The sequence below is a fragment of the Lissotriton vulgaris genome, chromosome 7 (assembly GCF_964263255.1).
Source record: "Lissotriton vulgaris chromosome 7, aLisVul1.2, whole genome shotgun sequence".
Lineage (NCBI taxonomy): Eukaryota > Metazoa > Chordata > Amphibia > Caudata > Salamandridae > Lissotriton > Lissotriton vulgaris.
In genome coordinates, this window is record NC_141695.1 from 1,774,650,778 (window position 1) to 1,774,675,980 (window position 25,203).

The following is a 25,203-nucleotide window of genomic DNA, read 5'->3' on the forward strand; positions in this document are numbered from 1 at the left end:
GGACGGAGCGGGTGTTGAGCAGGATGCACTTGAGGTGGTTGCTGCTGGTGTTCGGCTTGGCAGGTGCTGGTGTCGGGCAGGTCCGGATGCAGGTGAACTTGCAGGTGTTGCAGCTGAAGGGTCCGTGGACGCGTCGTAGGGTGGCACGGTAGCATCCCGGGACTCGGCCGGTGTTGAGTGCGATGAGGGTGGCGGCGGAGTACGTCAGGCGGGTGGGCTGGGGTCCTCGAGGGCCAGGGGTCCTGGCACTGGGCGCGGTCCAGGCGCGGACGGGCGTAGACGGGCTTACCTTTGGCGCGCCTTCGGCGCACAATCGACGCACCCGCTGCGCGTGACCGCTGCGCGTTCGCACGGTCGCCATATATGGCGAAGTGCGCGGGTGGGCGGAGCAGCTGGGAGGCGGGAGCGGGGAGGGTACAGAAGGAAAAAAGGGGCGGGGTCAGCGGTGGTGGCGGGAAGCGGGGAGCGGGGAGGGAAGACGGAGGGCGGCTACTGGCAGAGAAAAACAGGCAATACAGAGGGAAAAAACAACAATCTGAACAATAAAAACAATTCAAAAACAGCAATTACACCAGGGGCACAGGGTGAGAAGCGCCGAGCACGGACCACGCCGCTCGAAGGAGGGGGCGTGGTCACGAGGCGGCAGTCGGGCAGCGAGGCAGATTAGAAGGGGAGGCACACGCAGCAGCTGGTGGCCGTGCGGCGCGGGGGTGTCCTAGAGCTATGTCCTTGTGTGTGTGCTTGTTCATTTGTAGTGGTATGCTGTGTAGGGGGGAGTAGAAAATGACCTTTGTGGGCCCCCACGGCCTCTTCCTCTACCCCTGCTTCTTTGTCCTCTGCCGCTATACTGGTTTGCCTGCTGAATCAAAACTTTAGTTTTTAACTCTTTTAATTTGTTATTTTTACTTTCCAACTCCTTTTTACCTAGCATTTCGTAATACTGTGCCAATTGTAAAACTTCTGTTAGCGGTTTGCATGACCAAGTAGGGTTGTACTCTAGAATCCCTTTTTTAATTGATGGTTTTAAATTATTTACAAAACAAGAGACAAGTGCACTTTGTGTTGCTTCCTTTTCAGTATCTAAACCACTTGAAGCTGTGAAGACTTTCTGTATTCTAGCGAAAAACCCAGATACTGTTTCTTCAGTATCTTGAATGCATGCATTTAATTTTGACCAGTCTATTTGTTTTCTGGGTACCAGTGTATTTACTTTAGCCATTATTTTTGCTGGTAAGTCTCTAATATCATCTGATATATCATCTCCTCCTTTCCTTGTTACTGAAGTTATATCTTCCCATTTTATTTTTAAAAATTCATCATCCTCTCTCCTTATTTTTCCCCAAATGTCTGGTGGCAATATTATAGAAAACATTTGTTCAATGTCATCCAGTGTTAGAGTGCCAACTCGTAGTATTATTTCTGTCTGTCTATACCATTCTTCTCTGTCTTGTCTAATATCTGGAAACTGAAGTGCAAATCTATGTAATTCAACATTTGACCATGGTGTGTGAACTTTAATAGTGGGCTTCCCTTCCTGACTTCCTGGTACTTCTCGTAATGGGAAGTTGTGAGTAGGAGAAAGAGTACTAGCTTCCTCCTCTTTACTTTTTTTAATTTTTGTACATTTTTGTTCTAGTATCAGAAGAGTATCTATCCATTCAGCTAATATCTGGACAGCATCTAATATTTCTGTGCTTGTTGCCCCTATATCGTCTATTGCTGCTGATATTGTGCTGTTATGAGCACGGGACAATCTGTCAGGTTGGGGGTAGCTGTCTTCCTCAGGCCAATGTTTGTCCCATTCTTTAAACCAGCTGTAACTTTTCTTGTCCAACTTATCCAAAGCACTGCGTTGAAGTGCAGGCGTGAAATCAGGGGGGAAGCGACTTTTTGCACTACGCCATGTAGAAGTACCATTTTTCATAACCTCCATCACCCACTCGTGTATCAGTTTCTGTTCTTTTTCTGATATTTTCATCCGTAACCCTTGTCTACCAGAAAGAGGCGTATGTTCTAGTTGTATAGGTGTTGTTTTACTAATTTGTAATGTAACTTGTGGTGTATGTGTGTGTGATGTTGAGGAAGCCTGCATTCTTTGCGGGCTGTATGGTGGTGGAGTTGTTAATAATGCCTCTATTACAGGATCTTCAGTATGTTCCTGTTCTAAGGGAGCATTAGGTAGAGTGGGGTATACATCTGGTATTGGCTTGTGAACTGTAAGGCATTTGTCTATTTCCATTTCTTTTTCCCTACAACTTGTTACACATTTTTCTTTTGCCTTCTCCCTATCATGTGCCAAAGCTTTCCCTTTCGTTGTCCTAGGTTCCCCTGGCCATCTGTTAGCGGCGTATGACCGCCATGCATGAAATGCATCCCATTGTAATAAACGTACTTTCTTCCCTTTCTTTTCACGTTCCCTTAAACAATCTTCTAAATAAAGCATTTTAGCTCTATCAAATGTCCCATATTCTGGCCACTGCAAATCAGGATTTTTCCTGGTATAATGAGTCCATTGATCTAGATGAATAGCTGTATGGTACCCTTTTTTCCGTGACACATACCATGCTGGTGTGCCACGAGGAGGTGTTGGTTGAGTGACATCTAAGGCTGCCCTGCGGCCTTTAGCTGTGCTCAAAAATAGTTTGCTAAGCATTTTGAATTTTATTGAGTTACTAATTTTATTATATTTCCTCTTTTATCACTTTTTATTTCCTTTTTTTTTTTAAAGTGCACTTAAAATACACTCTTTTACACTACTTTACACACTTTTTTATACTATATTTCAACACTTTTGCAAGATGCAGTTGTACGACCTATTTCAACAATATGCATATGTATTTTTATTTTTTAGACGTCTTTCAAAAGCATGCTCTGTCTAATGGCGACCACCCACGGTCCCTCTTCTGTCCTTGGGATCCTTATGATCTTTCACAGATTGGACAGTCCTCCTCAGGCACCTATCTTAAAGGCGCCCTCAGACCTCCCCTAGAGACCCCTAATGAATCTCAGTATGTATCTACTGGTGTATTTTAGAAAAACACTATTCAATTGATAAAATTGAGTTCAGTGCAGTTAAGCACTGCCTACCTGATCATCAGACCAGTTGTATGCCGTTGTGTGCACCCTTCTTAGCTGTGGCAAAATCACCTGATGGCTCAAAGGAAGCTGGTGGTGTCTTTTGTCAAAGGCTTATCAACGGGAGCCTTGTTGTCTGGGCGTGTCAGGAAACAAGTCCTCTCAGTAGCTGCGCAGAATACACCGAGACAGGAAGGCTCCTGAAGAATCCAAAGACAGCAGTTCTTTATCCCCTGCAGAGACCATTAGTTCCTGTCGAGTCACGGCGCCATCTGTAAAAGCATAACATTTATTAATAGGGACAAGAAGAAGGGCACTTACAAGGTTTCAAAAGAAAGTGGCTTTATTGCCAATAAAGCTGCAGCTGAGACAATTTGCAGGAGTGAAAAGTGATCTGGTGTTACAGAAAGAAATCAGTCTTTATATACGTTCACAGACTCTTGGCATGTTATTAATTAACTATTACATCATGGTGTGACCAAGCTAGAATTAGGTCCACGTGTACATTACAGTATCAAGGTGCATTTCAGAAATATGTCTACGTTCACATTTTACATTATTTGCGACGCATCTGACCATGCAGCTACAGATTAATCTTTAAACCACCACCTCCTGACTTTCAGCCTTGCCTTGGCCGGTTATCTTGAAATGTCAATGTGCAATGTTGATCTACTATCAGCAGAGGCCTGTGTTTTCTGCTTTCCCACACAAATGACGCACTTGCTATCTGTGCTGAGCAAACACTTTGCCTCTTCACTTAACCGGGCAAGGGCAGGCCAAACTTGTCACGTCCTAGGTAAGCGAGCGATTCCTAGAAAGGGCTCGCTGAACTGACTGAACTGGCTCTGTACATAGGTGAAAAGCTAGTGAATCATTAAACAACTTGGAGCTACAGCAGAATGGGCACGTACATGTTCACTTTAAGCATGGGCGAATTTTGCGAATCTCGCGTTCGCGAATTTTGCGGATTTGCGAATTCGCAATCCGCAAAATCCGTGAATTCTCGCGAATTTGCGGATTTTTTTTTTGTGTTCGCAAGTGTTTCTGCCAGTTCGCGAGGATTTGGTACTAGTTCGCAATTGCGAACTTACTTGTCGGCTCGCAACGGTCGCGACTATGTTGTTTCTACGTCTGGTTCATCATCACAGCCTCCCAGCACCCTCTGTTTCACCACTGGCACCCTCTCTTTGAACCATGCCACCCTCTGTTACATCAATGCCACCCTCTGGTTCATCCTCACTGTAGAAGATGGGGGGGAAAAGCAAGCCCACCTGCCCTGCTTGAACTGACATGAATTAATTTGGGGTTAGTTTATTAACAACACCTGCCCTGCCCCAACTGACAATAATGAATTAGGGGCTAATTAATGTGTCACTGAAAGAATTTCAAGTTCCAGCCTGGCACCTGCTTGTCTGCTCCTTTAGCTGTAAATCAGGACCTTTGTGGCATACAGTTAAGGTCAGAGCAGGGTCACACAATAGTTGCAAGCAGGCAACCGACTTCTGGAGGGCCCCCTCAGGAAGCACTACAGAGAATCGTTACAAATCATGAGGTTGACCTTTTGCACCTGCTCATTGCTTTTGCTTTTGCTAAAATCGTTTTTCGGTTTTTTCGCGCTATTCGCGGGGCGCGGCGTCGTGCGAAACCGACCGCGGAAGCCGCCAATTCGTGCGAATGAGCATTTTATTTTTTTGCGGCTTGTTGTTTCGCGAGTTTTTTTGCAGCATTCCAGAGCCGCTTGCAGCGCAACACGCGAATTTACCCCAAGGTCGAGTACGGGCGCGGCCATTTTGTTTGCGTGACGTATTTCCGTTTCCGCCCGCTATGTATAATCTCGCGCAGTAAGCGCATTGCGAGTAGAGGTTCGCACGAGATCGCGCGGGAAATCTAGAGGTTCGCACGAGATCGCGAGGAAAATCTCGCGCAAACTTACTTTCGCGCTCGTGAACGGGCGCCGGCCATCTTGTTTTTCATTCATTTCCTGTGTCTGGGCATGGTGTTTAATCCTCTTGGTATCTTTGCCATCCTTTGCTTGTTTTCAGGTTTTTTTTTACGATTTTGCTTCTTATCTATCCCTCTCTTTTCCTAGCTGTATATTTTTGTCTTTTCTGCTATTTTTCTTTACTTTTAAACTACTTTTTTAAACTCTTTTCTTTTCTTCTTCCCTATCCTATTCTTTCTTAATGTTCTACTTCTTCCTACCTTACCTGCCCAGACCATGGTCAAGCCAGGCGCCGTGAAGCTGCCCAGGCACTTGAGGGCCGCAGCGGCGGCGGGGAGTAGTGCTGGACCCAGTGCCAGGACAGCATGCGGGAGATTGAGGGGGGAGCAGGTGACGCGACGGGAGATATTCAGCCCGGAGGAAGTGGGCGCGCTGGTCTACTTCGTCCAGCGCCGCCTGCCCAGGACCATCGCGGGAGGCGGCAGGATCGCGGCCGGCGGCTACAACATGCGGGAGCGCCGGAAGCGGTGGGAGAAGGTGTGCTGGGCCATATCCCACCTCTACGGGGTCCAGCGCACCTACAGCCAGGTCACCCATCGCTGGACGGACCTCCTGGACCGCGAGCGCGACCTGCTGGACCAGCTCGGCTTGGAGATCCCCGGGCTTGGTGAGTAGTAGTAGCCATTTAATCACTCACTACTATGATGTTTTCTCCTGCTCTGTGTTGTTGTATTGCAAATATTTGTTTTTTACATGGAGCAAGCCAATAATGCCGCTGATGACGATTACATTGTAGTTAAATTATATTTCAAAATCTTCTGTGCATTTCAGGTGCACTGCTCTCCTTCTCAGTGGCGTTGCTACTATGCTTATTTGTTTTCTATTTCGTGGTCTCATTGGCCTGAGTAACTATTATGTATGAGTGTACTTTACAGAACTGCGTAATGCTAGACACTAGGGGGCAGATTACATTTACAAGCCCCTTGCGCCACGTTTACGTTGCCTTGCGTGACGCAACAGCGGCGTAAACGTGCCGCATCCCTGCGAGTCATTTACAGCATGACGCATCTAGGGAGATGCGTCACGTTATAAAGCCATGGGCCTGCACCACAATGGGTGCGTTCCTAGTACGCAGGGTGGGCGGTCCGGCGGCTGTGCGCCTCGCAAAATTGCCTGCGTGAAATCTACAAGATTTAACGCAGGCACTTCTGCGACGCTGCTACGTCAATTCAATTCCTTATGTCTGCTCGAAGCAGGCGAAAGGACTGACACAGCATGTTAAGTATTGGGTGGCCCTGAGCATTACTGGAGTTGCATTGCTTTGGCGACGTGACTCCAGCGATGCGCCGCTCTTACGTGACGAGATGCGTCACGCAAGTGCCTACCCTTGCGCCAGGGCGCGCCGCATTGTAAATGAGGCGCATCTGCCGTGTCGCAAGGGTAGTTTTGCGTGACGCATTTGATCTGGCGCATCTCTGGAGATGCGCCAGAACGCGTAAGTAAGTATGCCCCTAAGGGGCAGAATTGCAATTACCGTCGCATCCCTGCAAAGTAGCAGGGATGCGCCACTAATTGTGCGGCCCGCTACCACCACCAAACATGGTGCGCCGTATTTGCAATGCGGCGCACCATGGGCCCAAAACGTCACCGAAGCTTTACTGCTGGAGTTGCGTCGCAACGATGGCACAGCTCCAGCAATGCTCTGGGGTACCCTATCTCCCCAATGCTGGGTCAAGCCGTACGTCTGCTTCAAGCAGGTGCAGGGTTTGTGTGACGCATCATTGTCCTAAAGGTGACTGATTGAAATTTTGTAGATTTCCCTCAGCCACTTTTAGGATGTGTTCCAGCGCAGGAATGCCCTCCCTTGCGCCGGAACGCCCCCTGATGGCGCAGGGCTTTATAACGGGATGCATCTCCCAAATGCGTCACGTTGTTATAATATTATACGCCGCACCATGGCGCCCTTTTTTGTTTAGCTGCTGCGTCACAAAAGTCACGCAAGAACGGCGCAAAAGAGCCGCAAGGGGCTTAAATCTGCCCCTTCCTTTGTACCCCTGACAATAAGAAAAATAGTGGCGGTGGATTGATAGTTTGACTATTTAAATGACTGGTAATGTAGCAGGCAACTGTTAGTGTTGTCACTGATCTGACTGAAATCACAATGGAGTTTGTCTGTCACTTTGCGTCTTGCCTGCGGACTGCTGCCTGCCAGTCCTAGGTGAACGTTTCAGTACTTTGTTTAGTGAGTTACGTGACTTTCGAAGTCACAGGTCCGCAAATAAATGAAAACTAACCCTAATCAATATAATTTCGCGGAAATATTTTGTTATTGTTCTTTTGAAATGTTTGATTTGGTTGACATTGACAAGCAACAATCATCCATGTTTTCTGTTCTTTCTTTCATGTTGTACGTCAGCTCCCCCCAGGGGCGAGAGGAGGACACAGGAGCAGCAGGCGGCGGATGCTGTTCAACAGGGCCAGGATCGGGCAGGCGAGGGCTCCTCTGCTGGCCCCAGTAAGTTTTCATTTTAGACTAGTACCTATTTTTCCTAGCGTTCCTCATTTGACTTTTTTCAAAATTGTCTTTGATCTTCTTGTAGACTGTATCTAAATTCTTATCCTGCCTCTACTATGACTCCCTGTGGTATTACTAGATTATTCTTATTAGTCTGTCTGTGTAGCTAACTAAGATTGCACGGTTGGCGAAACTCCCATGATTCTAGTCAGCAATAGCTCTATCAACTTAGTGCAGTCCTCTGGGATTGTCCATAATGTCTTTTGAAGTGTTCTATCTGGACTCATGCTTGCAAAAATTGCAAAACCTTTCGCTCAGTCACTCTAGTCTGGACCAAAAAACACAGATTGTATTTAAGTTTAAAAGCTTTATTAAAAGTAAACACATTTATTAAAATGAAGTCATAATAAAACTAAACGTTTAACTGATAATGGAAAAGTGGTTAGTGCTGACGATTAATTGAAGACATTTCTTGTGGTCGAGCCGAGCTCTCACCTGGTTTCAACTTGATCTTGTTGTTAGAAGTCCATCTTCTGTCTGTGTGGAGAAAAATGGTGCGTGTTAAAAAAACAGCCTTCATCAGTTGTACCAAAAAGTGCAGCAAGACAACCTTCCCTGGAAAAAGGGAAATTTTTTTTAACTTTAAAGTAGACAGTCACAAATTACATTGTTTTCACATGTCTTCATTCCTAGACCAAAGACTAGTGAGTGCTTTATTCTAACATTCTTAAATGTACTTTGTAGGTGGAACATCTGGTGGCGGGGCCAGTGTGGAGGTGGTGGTGCTCGACACGGAGGCGGAGGGCGATTCTTCAGGGGAGGAGGCGGCGGCTGTGAGAGTTGAGACGGTGGTGGTGGCGGCCAGAGGTAAGCTCTTATATATTCCTTACTTATTGAGATTGAAGACTAGCTGGGAAGGCAAGAATATGAGATGCATGGCTGGGTGAATGATGAAGCAATGATGGGTGGAAGGACAACAGCCTGGGTGGGTGACACAGAAACTGTATGTGTCCATATACCTGGATCATGCTACTATCTGACTCTTAGATAGCATATGTGTATCTAGAGCAGGGGTACTCATAGTACGGCCCGCGGGCCGGTGGTGGCCCGGCAAGCCTTCCTTGGCGGTGCGCAGACCTTGCAGACAATCACTGCTCCCCCGGCCCCCACAGAGCAGAGGCTTTTTTGTATTTCACCTGTTAGCGCCCCTGCATCTCCACTCTGACAATCACTGCTCCCCCGGCCCCCACAGAGCAGAGTGGAGATGCAAGGCCACAAAGAGGTGAAATAGAACAAAGCCTCTGCTCTGTGGGGCCGGGCAAGCAGTGATTGTCAGGGTGGAGAAGCAGGGGCGCTACAACAAACAAAGCCTCAATAATATGTTAATGGTCTTTTAAAGACCTGTTAAGTACTTTGGTGTTGTTGTCTGTGTGTGCGCGTTGAGGAAGCGGTCTCAACCCGGGCTGAAGGCTGACACAGATAGACACACACACAGTGAGATGACAGAGGTGGAGGGAGAGGGAGGGCAGGAGGGAGAGAGAGATGGAGAGGGAGGGCAGGAGGGAGAGCAGGAGGGAGAGAGATGTATGTAAATGCTGGGTCTGGTGGCTCAGTGGATGAGGGCATCTGCTGCAGGGACCTGTGTGCAACCTCATGGTCACAAGTTATCGTTTTGCTTTAGCCCCGCCCCCTCTGACTCCGCCCCCACCAGTGCGGCCCTCGGCCACAAACTCACACTGTAAATTTAGCCCCTGAGAGAAAGTTTGTGAGTACCCATGATCTAGAGAGAGTAGACGGTCAGTGGATGAACTAAGTGTAACTTTGAAGAGCATGTAACACTGCACCTGCACGTCCGTTCCAGTGTAGGAAAGGCAAGGGAAAGAAGTTTTTATTTTGTCCAAATACTACCATCAATAGTAGCAGTAGTTTGTATTGCAAGCACAGCATAGACCCGGTTATTACGGTGGCCACTCCCTACCTCTCTTAATAAGTTTAGTAGTACTCAGTCATTCATGTGTGGATGTATCACTGGTCACTCAATAAAAAGCAAAGCACCTAAAGTCATCCCATATATAAGCAAAAACATCCCATGTGAAGTGATAGATAATCAGATTATTTATCTTCTTCAATTTTCCATTTCTAGTACTCATTTCCACTGTAGGGTGAAAGTTAAATTAATTAAGCAGTAGCCCTTGAGTTGTAACAGAGTATTCTCAGTGCCACCCGTAATAGAAAAGTAAGAGCTTCACCACCTGCATGTACTGGACGGGTACAGTAACGCAACGCAAGTCTAGGTCACTCCTCATGGCGTGCGTCTCTTTTTCTCGGGTGCAAGTTTACTGCGCTGGCATTATGCCGGCTTGCAGAAGATAACGTACCAATTTTCCTAAACAAGAGACAAGAAGAAGAATAAGACTGGTGTACTTTCATAGTCGACTCCAATGGAAGTCCATAGTGCTCGTAGAATTTGTTCCTTAAACTCCCACTAATGTTAGAGCAAGGATGAAGAAGTGTGAGGTTAGATAGATACTGGCCTCAATAGTTATGTAATGCGCTTGCAAGTTGCTAGTTGTAGTGCAACACAAATTTCTGCTGAATGATTGAGTTAATCTTAAAGAGCATTGGTTACAGACTATGTCTTTCTTTCTTCATATAGGTTCTCCTTCCAAACGAACAAGGAGGAAGGAGCTGGCTAGAGCGGCCCGGCAACGGAGGATCGATGCCACTGTGGCCGAATATCGGCGGCTGGTGGCCCTGGAGGACGAAGAAAGTGTGCAGTCGACCACAACAACTACGTCGTCTGCATCGGCCTCCGTTCCCCCACGGGCTGCCAGTGCCACCCAGCACAGTGGTCCACCCAGACTGAGCCGGGCTGCCAAAGCCAAACGCCACCACCGAGTAGCAAGGACAACAGCTTCCTCTCACAGCCGTTGCACCTACAAGGCATTGAAGGCACGCCTGCGCCGCAGTACCCTGATGGTGTCCCGCCTCCAGCAGGAGCTCCACCACTTTCAAAGGAGTTGGAAGGGCTCCGCGTAGAGCACGCCTTGCTCCGCCAGGAGCATGATGCCCTGGCCCAAAAAGTTGACAGCATCCACCCATAGTGTCCCTTGCCCCTTTTTTAGAGACTTTTGGGGGGTGGGAATTGGGAGTTGGGTTTTTGGGGACTTTTGAAGGACAATCGTTGGGGTTAGGGAGGGTCTTGCGGGAGATTATTTTGTTAGGGATATAAATATACTTTTTCAAACTTTATCTGAGCATACCCGTTTCTTACTGCTTGCCTGGTGGGTGGGGGTTTAACAGTGACTTTGTTTTCCTGAAAGTTTAGTTCCATTTTCTTCCTTTAAGTGTAAATGCCCAAATGTTTTCAACACTAAGTGCCTCTCACAGACTAAGTGAAGTGAATCCAAGAGTCCTAGGACTTTAGTAGTACTACCTTCAGTCTCTCGTCTCTCCTACTAATACTCCATTATACCCCCAAACCACCAAACGCTTATCTTACCTGTAATTTGTGTTTGAAAGTAGGGCTAGACCCAGGGCTGGCTCCACGGGAAACAGCGAATAAGGTTGGCAATCTTGGTCGGATAAAATTTCCTCATAGCGGTGGTACTAGTGGTGTGACACAGTGGCAGTTGCATGCCTATGAAAAAAAAGAAAATGAAATCTGGTTTGTCCTCCTGAGCAATTCAACGGTACAACTGAGAATATAGCAGGTGACAGAAGTACAGTAGAACAGCGCCACATTGTAGCCTAACAAATGGTAAAGTATAACTACTAATTCGGTTGAAGTTCTTTCACATTAGCAATGGTTCTTTGTCAAGCAGAGTAAGAATATATCCTCGGATTTCTTCACCAGCCTGTTGCTATCACCTTATCCTCCCCAGCAAGTGTGTGGATTTATTGCTGTAATTTAGTCACACATCAATCAAAACCACACAGCCCGGGGGAAGAGGGTTAGGGTTTGAAAAATGGATGGGTACGGGGGTTTTTGGGAAAGGTTTTGGGAGACAAGAAAAAATAGCACAGCATAGACAAACAATTGTGAACATAAACAAATCTTTGGGTACAAACCTATCCATCAATCTTTGAAAGTGCATGCACTACTGCATGCATGTCAGTGAAAAGTAAGTAGTACATTCGACAACTGTGGAAGAAAGAATGCGACAGTACAGGGCCTGTGTGGAATTATTGATAACGATATTCAACATAAGGTCTCTGTAGCCAGATACCCGAGAGCCTTGCTGGTCACTATAAATCCATTCACAACAACACTCAATGGGGTTGGTCTGGAAGGTATAGTAGATAGAAAAGGAGAAATTGCTTTTTTTCTAGGTGTCCCCTCACTCACCAGGGTTGCCCCTTGGTGACATGCTTCATCATTGGGGCCATCCCAGTCCTCTACGGCCTGGGGCGTGCTGCGACTTGCGAATTACGTAGGAGCACTTACAAATGACTATGTGTGGTGCAGATGTGATAGTGGAGTGGACTAAGTGATGTGTTAAGGGATCAATTTAGAAGCAGAGAGAGATCCAAGAAATGCAGTCACAGTCAGAGAAAAAGGCAAGGGATACTGTATCTATGTGGTTGTAGTGGTCCTGTTGGAAGTGGTAAGTAAGTTGCCTGCAGAAAAAAAAATCCTCCTATTAGCGGCACTCCTCCATTGCAGCCGACGCTTCGTCCATCGATGTTGGTCACCAGAAGACACCCTGTAAAAAAAAGCACAGCATAGACAAACAATTGAACATAAACAATTCTTTGGGTACAAACATATCCCTCAATCTTTGAAAGTGCATGCACTACTGCATGCATGTCAGTGAAAAGTAAGTAGTACATTCGACAACTGTGGAAGAAAGAATGCGACAGTACAGGGCCTGTGTGGAATTATTGATAACGATATTCAACATAAGGTCTCTGTAGCCAGATACCCGAGAGCCTTGCTGGTCACTATAAATCCATTCACAACAACACTCAATGGGGTTGGTCTGGAAGGTATAGTAGATAGAAAAGGAGAAATTGTTTTTTTTCTAGGTGTCCCCTCACTCACCAGGGTTGCCCCTTGGTGACATGCTTCATCATTGGGGCCATCCCAGTCCTCTACGGCCTGGGGCGTGCTGCGACTTGCGAATTACGTAGGAGCACTTACAAATGACTATGTGTGGTGCAGATGTGATAGTGGAGTGGACTAAGTGATGTGTTAAGGGATCAATTTAGAAGCAGAGAGAGATCCAAGAAATGCAGTCACAGTCAGAGAAAAAGGCAAGGGATACTGTATCTATGTGGTTGTAGTGGTCCTGTTGGAAGTGGTAAGTAAGTTGCCTGCAGAAAAAAAATCCTCTTATTAGCGGCACTCCTCCATTGCAGCCGACGCTTCGTCCATCGATGTTGGTCACCAGAAGACACCCTGTCCACTGCCTGCCTGATGCTGAATTGTGGCTCGCTACTGTGAAGCCTGACTCCATCCTTTTTTCCCCATTGCAGAGACTGAAACCCGGCCTGTAATTATTCAACGAAAAACAGGAAGTGATATAATATTACAACACCACTGATAAATAAATATAAGGTATGTAGGCTGTGGAGTGCAAAAAGTCACAATTTGATTTTCCTAGTAGACAGTACAATATTTTTGAAAGTGCGTACTCTGTCTGAGTCACCTTTTGAAGGATAAATAAGTATGGGCAAATTAATGTAGCGGATCTTTCCCCTCAAGCTAGGTGTACTGTAAACTGTGTTTTAGAACAAAATTAGATCTTCCTAGCAGTGCTCCCACCCAGACCCTTACTAAAGCCAGTTGCAAAAATGTAGAAGACCCCCAATCAAATCTCAAAAAACGAGGCCTAGCAGAAAACTGGTGACAAAACTTACTTTGAAAGTAAAAGTAGGCCAAAGTACCCCCTTCCTAATTACCCCTTACCCACCGTGGATTGCATTCAAACCACTTGCAAGCAACCAAGCAAAATTAGCCATAGCCAGCATCGCTCCAAGACTCGAAATCCCCCCCACTCAAACACATGCAATAGAAATACTGCTAACCCTAACGAACCCTAAGTTAAGAATAGTGGCAAAGGCTTTCTTTAACTATGCCAAATCCCCCCTTTCCCACCATGGATTTTCTTCAAATGACTTGCAACCAAAATTACACATTCTCACGAGTGCTCTAAGACCCCAGAACTCAGTTGCAAAAATCTAGAACACCCCGAAACACATGCAATCCTGCTGCTAGGGCTAACCCTAACGAACCCTAAGTTACAAAAAGTGCCAAAAGGCTTTTCCGCGAGGATTTTGTCCCAACCACTTCTACCCGGTATTAGACCTTCCCAGGAATGCCCCAAGACCCGCCAACCCACCCGCCAAGAAGCATAACACCCCCAAACAGGCCAAAAGCAAAATCTCATACTTGCAATATTTCTCGGCCTTCGGTCCAAACGCGCTGCGTAGCTAGGCCATAAGTCGGGGTTGCCACGACGGATTTCCTGAAAAGCAAATGCAATCAAGATTAGAGTGTCCCAGCAGTGCTCCCAGACCACGAAACTCACCCACAAACAGACGGAACCCCCCCTAAGAGCACCTCAAAGGCAAGCAAGTCATCAAAAACACAAAAAAAGTTCCGCCTGGGATTTGGTCCAAAACACTTTTATCCGGTATTAGAGCTTCCCAGCAATGGCCCCAGAGCCGTCAACCCAGGGGAAAACGAGTAGAAGACCCCCAAACAGCCAAAGAGCAAAAGTACAAAAATGGGGACTTAGTCAATTTTTCACAAATTTCCCAAATCACTCCGCGCGCGCTCTGCAGCTAGGCCCTAAATCCCCTCTGCCACCATGGATTTGCTTCAAACCTCTTGCAAAGTAAAGTATATATAGCCAGCAGTGCGCCCAGACCCCGAAACCCACCCACAAACACCAGGAAGCCCCCCAAACAGGCCCCCGAAAACGCTACATTGAGCAAAATGTCAGAAATAGCCAAAAAAAAATCGGCCTGGATTTTGTCCCAACCACTTCTACCCGGTATTAGACCTTCCCAGGAATGCCCCAAGACCCGCCAACCCACCCGCCAAGAAGCATAACACCCCCAAACAGGCCAAAAGCAAAATCTCATACTTGCAATATTTCTTGGCCTTCGGGTCAAACGCGCTGCGTAGCTAGGCATAAGTCGGGGTTGCCACGACGGATTTCCTGAAAAGCAAATGCAATCAAGATTAGAGTGTCCCAGCAGTGCTCCCAGACCACGAAACTCACCCACAAACAGACGGAACCCCCCCCTAAGAGCACCTCAAAGGCAAGCAAGTCATCAAAAACACAAAAAAAATTCCGCCTGGGATTTGGTCCAAAACACTTTTATCCGGTATTAGGGCTTCCCAGCAATGGCCCCAGAGCCGTCAACCCAGGAGAAAACGAGTAGAAGACCCCCAAACAGCCAAAGAGCAAAAGTACAAAAATGGGGACTTAGTCAATTTTTCACAAATTTCCCAAATCATTCCGCGCGCGCTCTGCAGCTAGGCCCTAACTCCCCTCTGCCACCATGGATTTGCTTCAAACCTCTTGCAAAGTAAAGTATATATAGCCAGCAGTGCGCCCAGACCCCGAAACCCACCAACAAACACCAGGAAGCCCCCCAAACAGGCCCCCGAAAACGCTACATTGAGCAAAATGTCAGAAATAGCCAAAATAAAATCGGCCTGGATTTTGTCCCAACCACTTCTACCCGGTATTAGACCTTCCCAGGAATGCCCCAAGACCCGCCAACCCACCCGCCAAGAAGCATAACACCCCCAAACAGGCCAAAAGCAAAATCTCATACTTGCAATATTTCTCGGCCTTCGGTCCAAACGCGCTGCGTAGCTAGGCATAAGTCGGGGTTGCCACGACGGATTTCCTGAAAAGCAAATGCAATCAAGATTAGAGTGTCCCAGCAGTGCTCCCAGACCACGAAACTCACCCACAAACAGACGGAACCCCCCTAAGAGCACCTCAAAGGCAAGCAAGTCATCAAAAACACACAAAAAATTCCGCCTGGGATTTGGTCCAAAACACTTTTATCCGGTATTAGAGCTTCCCAGCAATGGCCCCAGAGCCGTCAACCCAGGAGAAAACGAGTAGAAGACCCCCAAACAGCCAAAGAGCAAAAGTACAAAAATGGGGACTTAGTCAATTTTTCACAAATTTCCCAAATCACTCCGCGCGCGCTCTGCAGCTAGGCCCTAAATCCCCTCTGCCACCATGGATTTGCTTCAAACCTCTTGCAAAGTAAAGTATATATAGCCAGCAGTGCGCCCAGACCCCGAAACCCACCCACAAACACCAGGAAGCCCCCCAAACAGGCCCCCGAAAACGCTACATTGAGCAAAATGTCAGAAATAGCCCAAAAAAAATCGTCCTGGATTTTGTCCCAACCACTTCTACCCGGTATTAGACCTTCCCAGGAATGCCCCAAGACCCGCCAACCCACCCGCCAAGAAGCATAACACCCCCAAACAGGCCAAAAGCAAAATCTCATACTAGCAATATTTCTCGGCCTTCGGTCCAAACGCGCTGCGTAGCTAGGCCATAAGTCGGGGTTGCCACGACGGATTTCCTGAAAAGCAAATGCAATCAAGATTAGAGTGTCCCAGCAGTGCTCCCAGACCCCGAAACTCACCCACAAACACCAGGAAGCCCCCCAAACAGGCCCCCGAAAACGCTACATTGAGCAAAATGTCAGAAATAGCCAAAAAAAAATCGGCCTGGATTTTGTCCCAACCACTTCTACCCGGTATTAGACCTTCCCAGGAATGCCCCAAGACCCGCCAAGAAGCATAACACCCCCAAACAGGCCAAAAGCAAAATCTCATACTTGCAATATTTCTCGGCCTTCGGTCCAAACGCGCTGCGTAGCTAGGCCATAAGTCGGGGTTGCCACGACGGATTTCCTGAAAAGCAAATGCAATCAAGATTAGAGTGTCCCAGCAGTGCTCCCAGACCCCGAAACTCACCCACAAACACCAGGAAGCCCCCCAAACAGGCCCCCGAAAACGCTACATTGAGCAAAATGTCAGAAATAGCCCAAAAAAAATCGGCCTGGATTTTGTCCCAACCACTTCTACCCGGTATTAGACCTTCCCAGGAATGCCCCAAGACCCGCCAACCCACCCGCCAAGAAGCATAACACCCCCAAACAGGCCAAAAGCAAAATCTCATACTTGCAATATTTCTCGGCCTTCGGTCCAAACGCGCTGCGTAGCTAGGCCATAAGTCGGGGTTGCCACGACGGATTTCCTGAAAAGCAAATGCAATCAAGATTAGAGTGTCCCAGCAGTGCTCCCAGACCCCAAAACTCACCCACAAACACCAGGAAGCCCCCCAAACAGGCCCCAGAAAACGCTACATTGAGCAAAATGTCAGAAATAGCCAAAAAAAAATCGGCCTGGATTTTGTCCCAACCACTTCTACCCGGTATTAGACCTTCCCAGGAATGCCCCAAGACCCGCCAACCCACCCGCCAAGAAGCATAACACCCCCAAACAGGCCAAAAGCAAAATCTCATACTTGCAATATTTCTCGGCCTTCGGTCCAAACGCGCTGCGTAGCTAGGCCATAAGTCGGGGTTGCCACGACGGATTTCCTGAAAAGCAAATGCAATCAAGATTAGAGTGTCCCAGCAATGCTCCCAGACCATGAAACTCACCCACAAACAGACGGAACCTTCCCTAAGAGCACCTAAAAGGCAAGCAAGTCATCAAAAACACAAAAAAATGTCTTCCTGGGATTTGGTCCAAACCACTTTTATCCGGTATTAGAGCTTCCCAACAATGGTCCCAGAGCCGTCAACTCACCTGCAAAGCGGTACAACAACACCCCCACAAGTGCTGAGTCTTTCTTCATTGGGCGTAAACCAGCCCTCTGGTTTGATGGAAATAGGAGTCTGGAGGAGGAGGATAGAGGAGCATGTTCTTCTGAACTTGTGAACCTGAGGAATGCAGACTGCGGCAACTTCAAATCAATTAGCAAACCAGTGAAGACAGTTCTGCTGATGGGCTTGATTTTGTGATTATCTGATTAAAGTTTGAAATATATTAACTGTGCACAACAAAGAAAGACAGACACACAGGAATAAAAGTGAATAGGGACGAAAAAGAAAGTTATTGATTCGTTGTCTCATTTTCAGGGCTCGGTATCACGGTCCAGGAATAAGAATAAGGCTTCGTCATCATACTCTGCGAATTCAGGCAGGGTGAGCTCAGTGTCACCTGACAGAGTAGAAATTCCCTCATCTATGTTGCTGGCCACCTCCTCTTCATCCGGCACGCTCTCTCGTACTCTGAAATCTGGTGGTATGAGGTGCTGATTCATCTTGATCATTGTTAACCTCTCCACGTTTTTGGGCGAGAGGCGGCTCCGTTTAGGAGTTACAATGCCACCAGCAGCACTGAAAACCCGTTCAGAAGACACGCTTGCGAGTGGGCAAGACAAGTAGTTTAAAGCCAGGTTGGTGAGCTGTGGCCACAATTCTTTTTTCCCATGCCAATACGCCAATGGGTCAGAATTAACATAGACCTCTGTTGAGTCATTCAGATAGTCCTTCACCATCGACTCAAGGTCCTCATCCAAGGTTCCTCCACTTTGCTTAGCTCTTGCTGTGCCTCTGACCTTTTGAGAACCAAACCCACGCAGAGCTAGCCAATCCTCTTCAGCCTCCAATGTTTCTGTTGTGTTTCGTGCAGATGATCCGGTTGCCGGTGTCTTTAACGGCTGAGAGGTCACTTGTGCCACAGCCACAGGTGCAGAAGTGGATTGTTTTGACTAGGGATGGCCTGCTGATGTACTGCCATTTCCTTCAATTTCCAGCCGTTCTCTTTCAAACCTCTTGGCTGACAAGGCTAGCCAACGTTTGTACTTTGGAACATGTTCATCATCAAAAGGAAAGAATGCTTGGCCTGCAAGCGCCTTTTTGTAGCGTGGATCCAGAATAGTAGCACAAATGTAATGCTCTTCTGAGTGGATCTTTTTAAGACGTTCATCACCTTGTAGGAGCTCTAATAATTTCTCAGCCAGAAGCAAAGAGTCTTGGTTTTTGTCATCGTCTGCAAACACAGAACACACCTCCTTCAGTTGGTCCTCCAGCATGTACACAATGGGATAGCTTTTCCCAAATTAGAGTCCTCCTTGCTGACTGCACGCGTGAAGAACTCAAAAGGACGAAGCATGCGTGTCAGGCTTTGAACTATGTTCCATTGCGCCGCACCCATCCTCAGCTCCTCTGTACCCTCTGTAAGGAAATATTGATCGAGTTCCGTATACTGCTCATACAGACGCTCAAGCATGTAGAAGGTTGAGTTCCAACGTGTTACCACCTCCTGGATGAGTGCTTTCACTGGCATTTGATGTTGATATAGCAGGCTCCTCAGCTGCTTCCGGGCCTTAAAAGAATGGCTGAAATGCTTGCACATTTTTCGGCAGGTGTCCAATACACTGTACGCTGCACTGCCTTTATTACCCAAGAATTTTTGGACAACCAGGTTTATACAGTGCGCCAAACACGGCACTCTGAAATAGTCACCCAGCCTCATGGCCTTAACTATATTGGCGCCATTGTCCGTGGAAACATAACCAACCTGGCGTTTTAGTGGGGACAGCCACTTAAGGACCTTTGTGTTAAAGACATCCAAAATGTTTTCTGCTGTGTGACGTTTCTCCAAACCAAACATGGCTAGTGTTGCATGTTTCCGAGCAGCTTTAAAAACAATGTCCGTGTCAACACCTGTGTTTAGCTTTGCTTTAGCCCCTGAAAAAGAGACCCAGTGTGCAGTGATGCACATGTAATCAGCGCCTGCGCCACTGGTCCACATGTCTGTTGTCAGATGTATAGTATGAACAGCACTCTTCTGCAAAGCTGCCCCAATCACCTTCAGAACATCTTCATGTAGTGCTGGAACCGCAACTCGGGCAAAATAGAACCGGCTAGGAATCTTCCATTTAGGGCAGAGCGCTGCCACTAATTCTAGAAAACCAACCCCTTCTACAAAAGAAAAAGGGAGAAGGTCCAGAGCAAGCATTTTAGCCAGCTTAGTGTTATACAGACGCGTCAGTGGGTGGTTGCGTTCATATTGCGCTTCTGTAAACAACATCTTTTTAATGTTGCCCTGGACCAAGGATTTACGGGATGATGATGATATCTTCGACCCAGTTACGCTCGCTGATGAACTTTTCCGCATTGATGTCCCACTCTCTCCCACACTCTTAGTGTGCCTCACATGGGGTGTGCTGCTGACAGGGGTACTGGGTGTAAGTGAAGTGTTTGAATCGTCTTCTTCCTCCTCGTCATCATCAGAAGAAAAATCAACGTTTTCATTACGTGCTATTCCGGCTTGCTTAGACGCCTCTAGGTGCGGAAACCATTGGACAGGGTGCGCTCTCCTAAGATGACCTCTCTGGCCTCCGGTACCATAGTTAGAACCAAGCTTACCACGACCAACTCGAACCTTACAAATGCTACAAATGGCTACGTTTTCCATTTTTGGGCAAACACTAAAGAAGTCCCAAACTGGAGACTTGAAATGTCTTTGGGGGCCGGAGGAGGCGGCGATACTGGTGGTGGTGGTCCTGCAGCTAATGCCAGATGAAGTGGAGGATGTGGATTGCCGAACTTCAGTACGTTTTGCACTTTCACCACCACGAATTGAGGTCGAGGACGAGGTGGGTACCTTCTTGCGAGGAAGAAATATGGAAGCGGTAGGTTTTGGTGTACTACTTAACTCCAAATCTAATGATTCCATTTCCATTGCCTCCTCGCCGACATCATCATCACGCTCAGCAGCTTCTCGGGATAGGGTCAAAATGTCTCTTTGCTGCATGCCCGGTGGGGCTGCAGTGACCTTTGTGATGACTGGCTCGTCGTCATCGTGAGAGGCTTCATCACCAGTAGTATCTGTCACTTCCTGTTGAGCCTCATCACACTCCATAGGTATGAGTTTTTCGACGACCTTCCTTTTACGCTTAGGTACCTGTGTCAGATCATGGTGTGCCTCACTGTCAGACCGCAGTTGTGGTTCCCAAGACAGATCACTTGCATCAGAACGAGGTGGGCTTGAAGAAGATGTAGACACCCCCCTTGATCTTTTCCTTGCTAGGGATGTGGAAGACAATGAATGATCATCAGGAGGAGTGGCTTCCAATGATACCTCGGCTTCATTGTCGATTTCCTGATGTGCCCCTACTTCGGGAGGAACAACTATTGTGGGCACTTGTGAACCTCCATGCACCTTTGCTTGCGCATCTCCTTTTGCTGCCTCTCCTTCCACATGTACTTGGGCGTGTACTTGCACATGGTGTTGTTGTTGCGGCTGTGGTTGTTCAACACTTGTCAGATGAGTTACAACAACCTGTGTTGATTCAGGGACATTGCTGCTACTTTCTTGCGATGAGCCAACATCACTGGTCGATGGTGATTGGAGAAGTACACTGACTGCCTCTGAAGCACTCAAGGGCTTTGACTTAAGTTGGCGTGGTGGTGGAGGCACTGAACCCAAGGGAGCGAGGGTACTGCTCCCAGCTTGGTCCCCAGCAGATCCCGCTGCTACAGGCGTACTTTTTTTTTTTCTCCCAAAAAACGTGGCGGGTGGCACACCAGCCTCCTTGGTAACTTGCTTCTTCTGCTCCTTACTAGCAACTTTCTTGCTAGAGGAGCTACGGAGACCTTTTTTTGGGGCCATCTTCTTCAGAGCAGGTCAGACAGCAGGCCGCAGTTGCACGAATTGTAGAGTTGTCTGAGGCCAGACGTGACGTCGCGTGACGTTATGCTGCACACACACACCGCTGCAGGACTTCTTCCTGGCACTGGTGGTTCTCTTGAGTCTTGTGCACCTAAAAACAATGGAAGACAGAGGAACATCAGTTCAGTTATACAGCACAAAAAAATCGAAAAACACTGCAAAATCAGCACAATCCCAATCCATCCATGCCCTCCATGATGTTTAAATTCAAGACAACCCACAGAAAGACTAGGCCCATGCAAGACTCACTACCCCTGGGCATAAATAAAGGTTGAAAAGTAGGCAAAATGGTTGCAGGCCTAACAACAAAGCCTGCATTCAAAATGGCCACTTGCCTGCCAGCACATGGCCAGTGCCTGTAGCTGCACTCAAAATGGCCACCAGCCACATGGCCTGTCCCTCCCCATGAACACCCCCAAAAATCGAAAAACACTGCAAAATCATCACAATCCCATTCCATCCATGCCCTCCATGATGTTTAAGTTCAAGACAGCCCACAGAAAGACTAGGCCCATGCTAGACTCAAATACCCCTGGTGAAAAGGCCACAAGTACAGGCCCAAAAAACGAAAATCACTGAAAAATCAGCACAATCCCATTCCATCCATGGCCTCCATGATGTTTAAATTCAAGACAACCCACAGAAAGACTAGGCCCATGCAAGACTCACTACCCCTGGGCATAAATAAAGGTTGAAAAGTAGGCAAAATGGTTGCAGGCCTAACAACAAAGCCTGCATTCAAAATGGCCACTTGCCTGCCAGCACATGGCCAGTGCCTGTAGCTGCACTCAAAATGGCCACCAGCCACATGGCCTGTCCCTCCCCATGAACACCCCCAAAAATCGAAAAAACACTGCAAAATCAGCACAATCCCATTCCATCCATGGCCTCCATGATGTTTAAGTTCAAGACAGCCCACAGAAAGACTAGGCCCATGCTAGACTCAAATACCCCTGGTGAAAAGGCCACAAGTACAGGCCCAAAAAACGAAAATCACTGAAAAATCAGCACAATCCCATTCCATCCATGGCCTCCATGATGTTTAAATTCAAGACAACCCACAGAAAGACTAGGCCCATGCAAGACTCACTACCCCTGGGCATAAATAAAGGTTGAAAAGTAGGCAAAATGGTTGCAGGCCTAACAACAAAGCCTGCATTCAAAATGGCCACTTGCCTGCCAGCACATGGCCAGTGCCTGTAGCTGCACTCAAAATGGCCACCAGCCACATGGCCTGTCCCTCCCCATGAACACCCCCAAAAATCGAAAAACACTGCAAAATCAGCACAATCCCATTCCATCCATGCCCTCCATGATGTTTAAGTTCAAGACAGCCCACAGAAAGACTAGGCCCATGCTAGACTCAAATACCCCTGGTGAAAAGGCCACAAGTACAGGCCCAAAAAACGAAAATCACTGAAAAATCAGCACAATCCCATTCCATCCATGGCCTCCATGATGTTTAAATTCAAGACAACCCACAGAAAGACTAGGCCCATGCAAGACTCACTACCCCTGGGCATAAATAAAGGTTGAAAAGTAGGCAAAATGGTTGCAGGGCTAACAACAAAGCCTGCATTCAAAATGGCCACTTGCCTGCCAGCACATGGCCAGTGCCTGTAGCTGCACTCAAAATGGCCACCAGCCACATGGCCTGTCCCTCCCCATGAACACCCCCAAAAATCGAAAAACACTGCAAAATCAGCACAATCCCATTCCATCCATGCCATCCATGATGTTTAAGTTCAAACTAGCCCACAGAAAGACTAGGCCCATGCTAGACTGAAATACCCCTGGTGAAAAGGCCACAAGTACAGCCCCAAAAAACGAAAATGACTGAAAAATCAGCACAATCCCAATCCATCCATGCCCTCCATGATGTTTTAATTCAAGACAACCTACAGAAAGACTAGGCCCATGCTAGACTCAAATACCCCTGGTGAAAAGGCCACAAGTACAGCCCCAAAAAACGAAAATCACTGAAAAATCAGCACAATCCCAATCCATCCATGGCCTCCATGATGTTTAAGTTCAAGACAACCCACAGAAAGACTCAGTCCACCCACCACTGAGTACCCCTGGGCAAAAAGCCCCAAAACAGCCCAAAAATCGAAAATTCCAAAATTTTAGTTGCAGCAACTGTAATGCCCCAAACAAACTTACTTGTAAAATTTCTAATCCAACAGTGATCCAAAGAAAGTCAAAAAGGCCTCAAATCCAAATATCCAGCAGCATCCACATAAAGTAATCCTTCCAGCTCCAGATCCAAATGAAAAGTGACCAGGAGATGGACAAAGCACTGGGAGGAGCCTGCTGAAGAGGAACAGGAAGTTGAAGACTGTGGGGCACTTCCTTCCTCCCACCCCCCTCCCCCCCTCCCCAAAATGGACTCTTTGCTAAAAAAGTGCAGGCAAATGTCAACCTAAGGAGTTATTCAGATAAAAATCATCATTTCTAGAAGGTTTATGCTGCTTGCTGGTGGATTTCCTGTGCAGAATTGCAAATTTTATATTTTCGCTCGCCGCATCTCAAATCTCGCAATTGCGAAGTACCGCGAGACGTGATCTCGCCGTACTCGCGTTGACAAACTCTCGCTGGCAATCCGCGATGACGTTGCGCGCTCGCCAATTCCCGCGGGATCACACAGCAAGATCCAAAATGGCGCAGCACTCGCAAACTATCGAGAAAAACAACCCGGCAAACGATGATAAACGCCGCGCGCCGCAAAAATTGTATCACCAACGCCGCGCGCCGCAAAAAAAATCCGCTGCGTGCGAATTTGCGGATTTTGCGGGAAATTCGCAAATCTCGCGGATTGCGAATTTCCCAAAAATCCGCAAAATCCGCGAGCGAAACGGATTTTCCGCCCATGCTTAGTTCACTTGCCTTTCTTTCCTGGTTTCAGCTGAATTTCAGACAACTTAATTTAACCCTCTGGGTACCAGCTGTGCACCATGGAGCAACATTTCATTATGACTAGTGGGCTCATTTTGATTGCAAGCAGGTTAAAGACAGAAATTAATATAAACTACGGTTCAATTTAATATTTTCATTCAACAAAGGGCCAACTAATTTTTCATCTTTTACACCAGATATGCAGCCCTCAGCTTCCAGGAGATGAGACAATTGTGTACCTCCAGGAGACTGAAACAGGGTTCTAACCCTACCCTTCCTTTTCTGTTAGGTCTCTTAGAGACATATGATGCTAGAAGGGCTTATAATTCAGGCCCCTCTGATCCTACAGATGGAAGCATACCCCCTTTAGAAGCTGACCCTGAATCTAACCTCCCTGAAACAGAAGATGTAGAAGGTAGGGAAGATGGGGACACCTCTACTGAGGAGGTAACAATGGTCCAGTTATAGTCAGCACAATTACTGATCGAGCTCGGATCTTAGAGCCTGTGCAAGAGCCGAGCCAAGGGTCGGGCTCAAATCTTAGAGCCCGCGCAAGAGCCGAGCCATGGGTCTGGCTCGGATCTTAGAGACCCTGCAAGAGCTGAGCCAAGGTTCCGGCTCGGATCTTAGAGGCCGTGCAAGAGTCGAGACAAGGTTCCGGCTTCGATCTTAGAACCCACGCATGAATCGAGCCAAGGATCAGGCTCAGATCTTAGAGCCTGCGCAAGAGCTGAGCCAAGGGTCGTGCTCGCATCTTAGAGGCCGGGCAAGAGCCAAGCCAAGGGTCTGGCTCGGATCTTAGAGGCCGTACAAGAGCCAAACCAAGGGTGGGCTCGGAACTTAGAGCCAGCACAAGAGCCGAGCCAAGGGTCCGGCTCGGATCTTAGAGCCCGCGCAAGAGCCGAGCCAAGGGTCGTGCTCGGATCTTAGAGGCCATGCAAAAGCTGAGTCAAAGGTCTGGCTCGGATCTTAGAGGCCGTACAAGAGCCGAGTCAAGGGTCCGGCTCGGATCCTAGAGGCCGTGCAAGAGCCGAG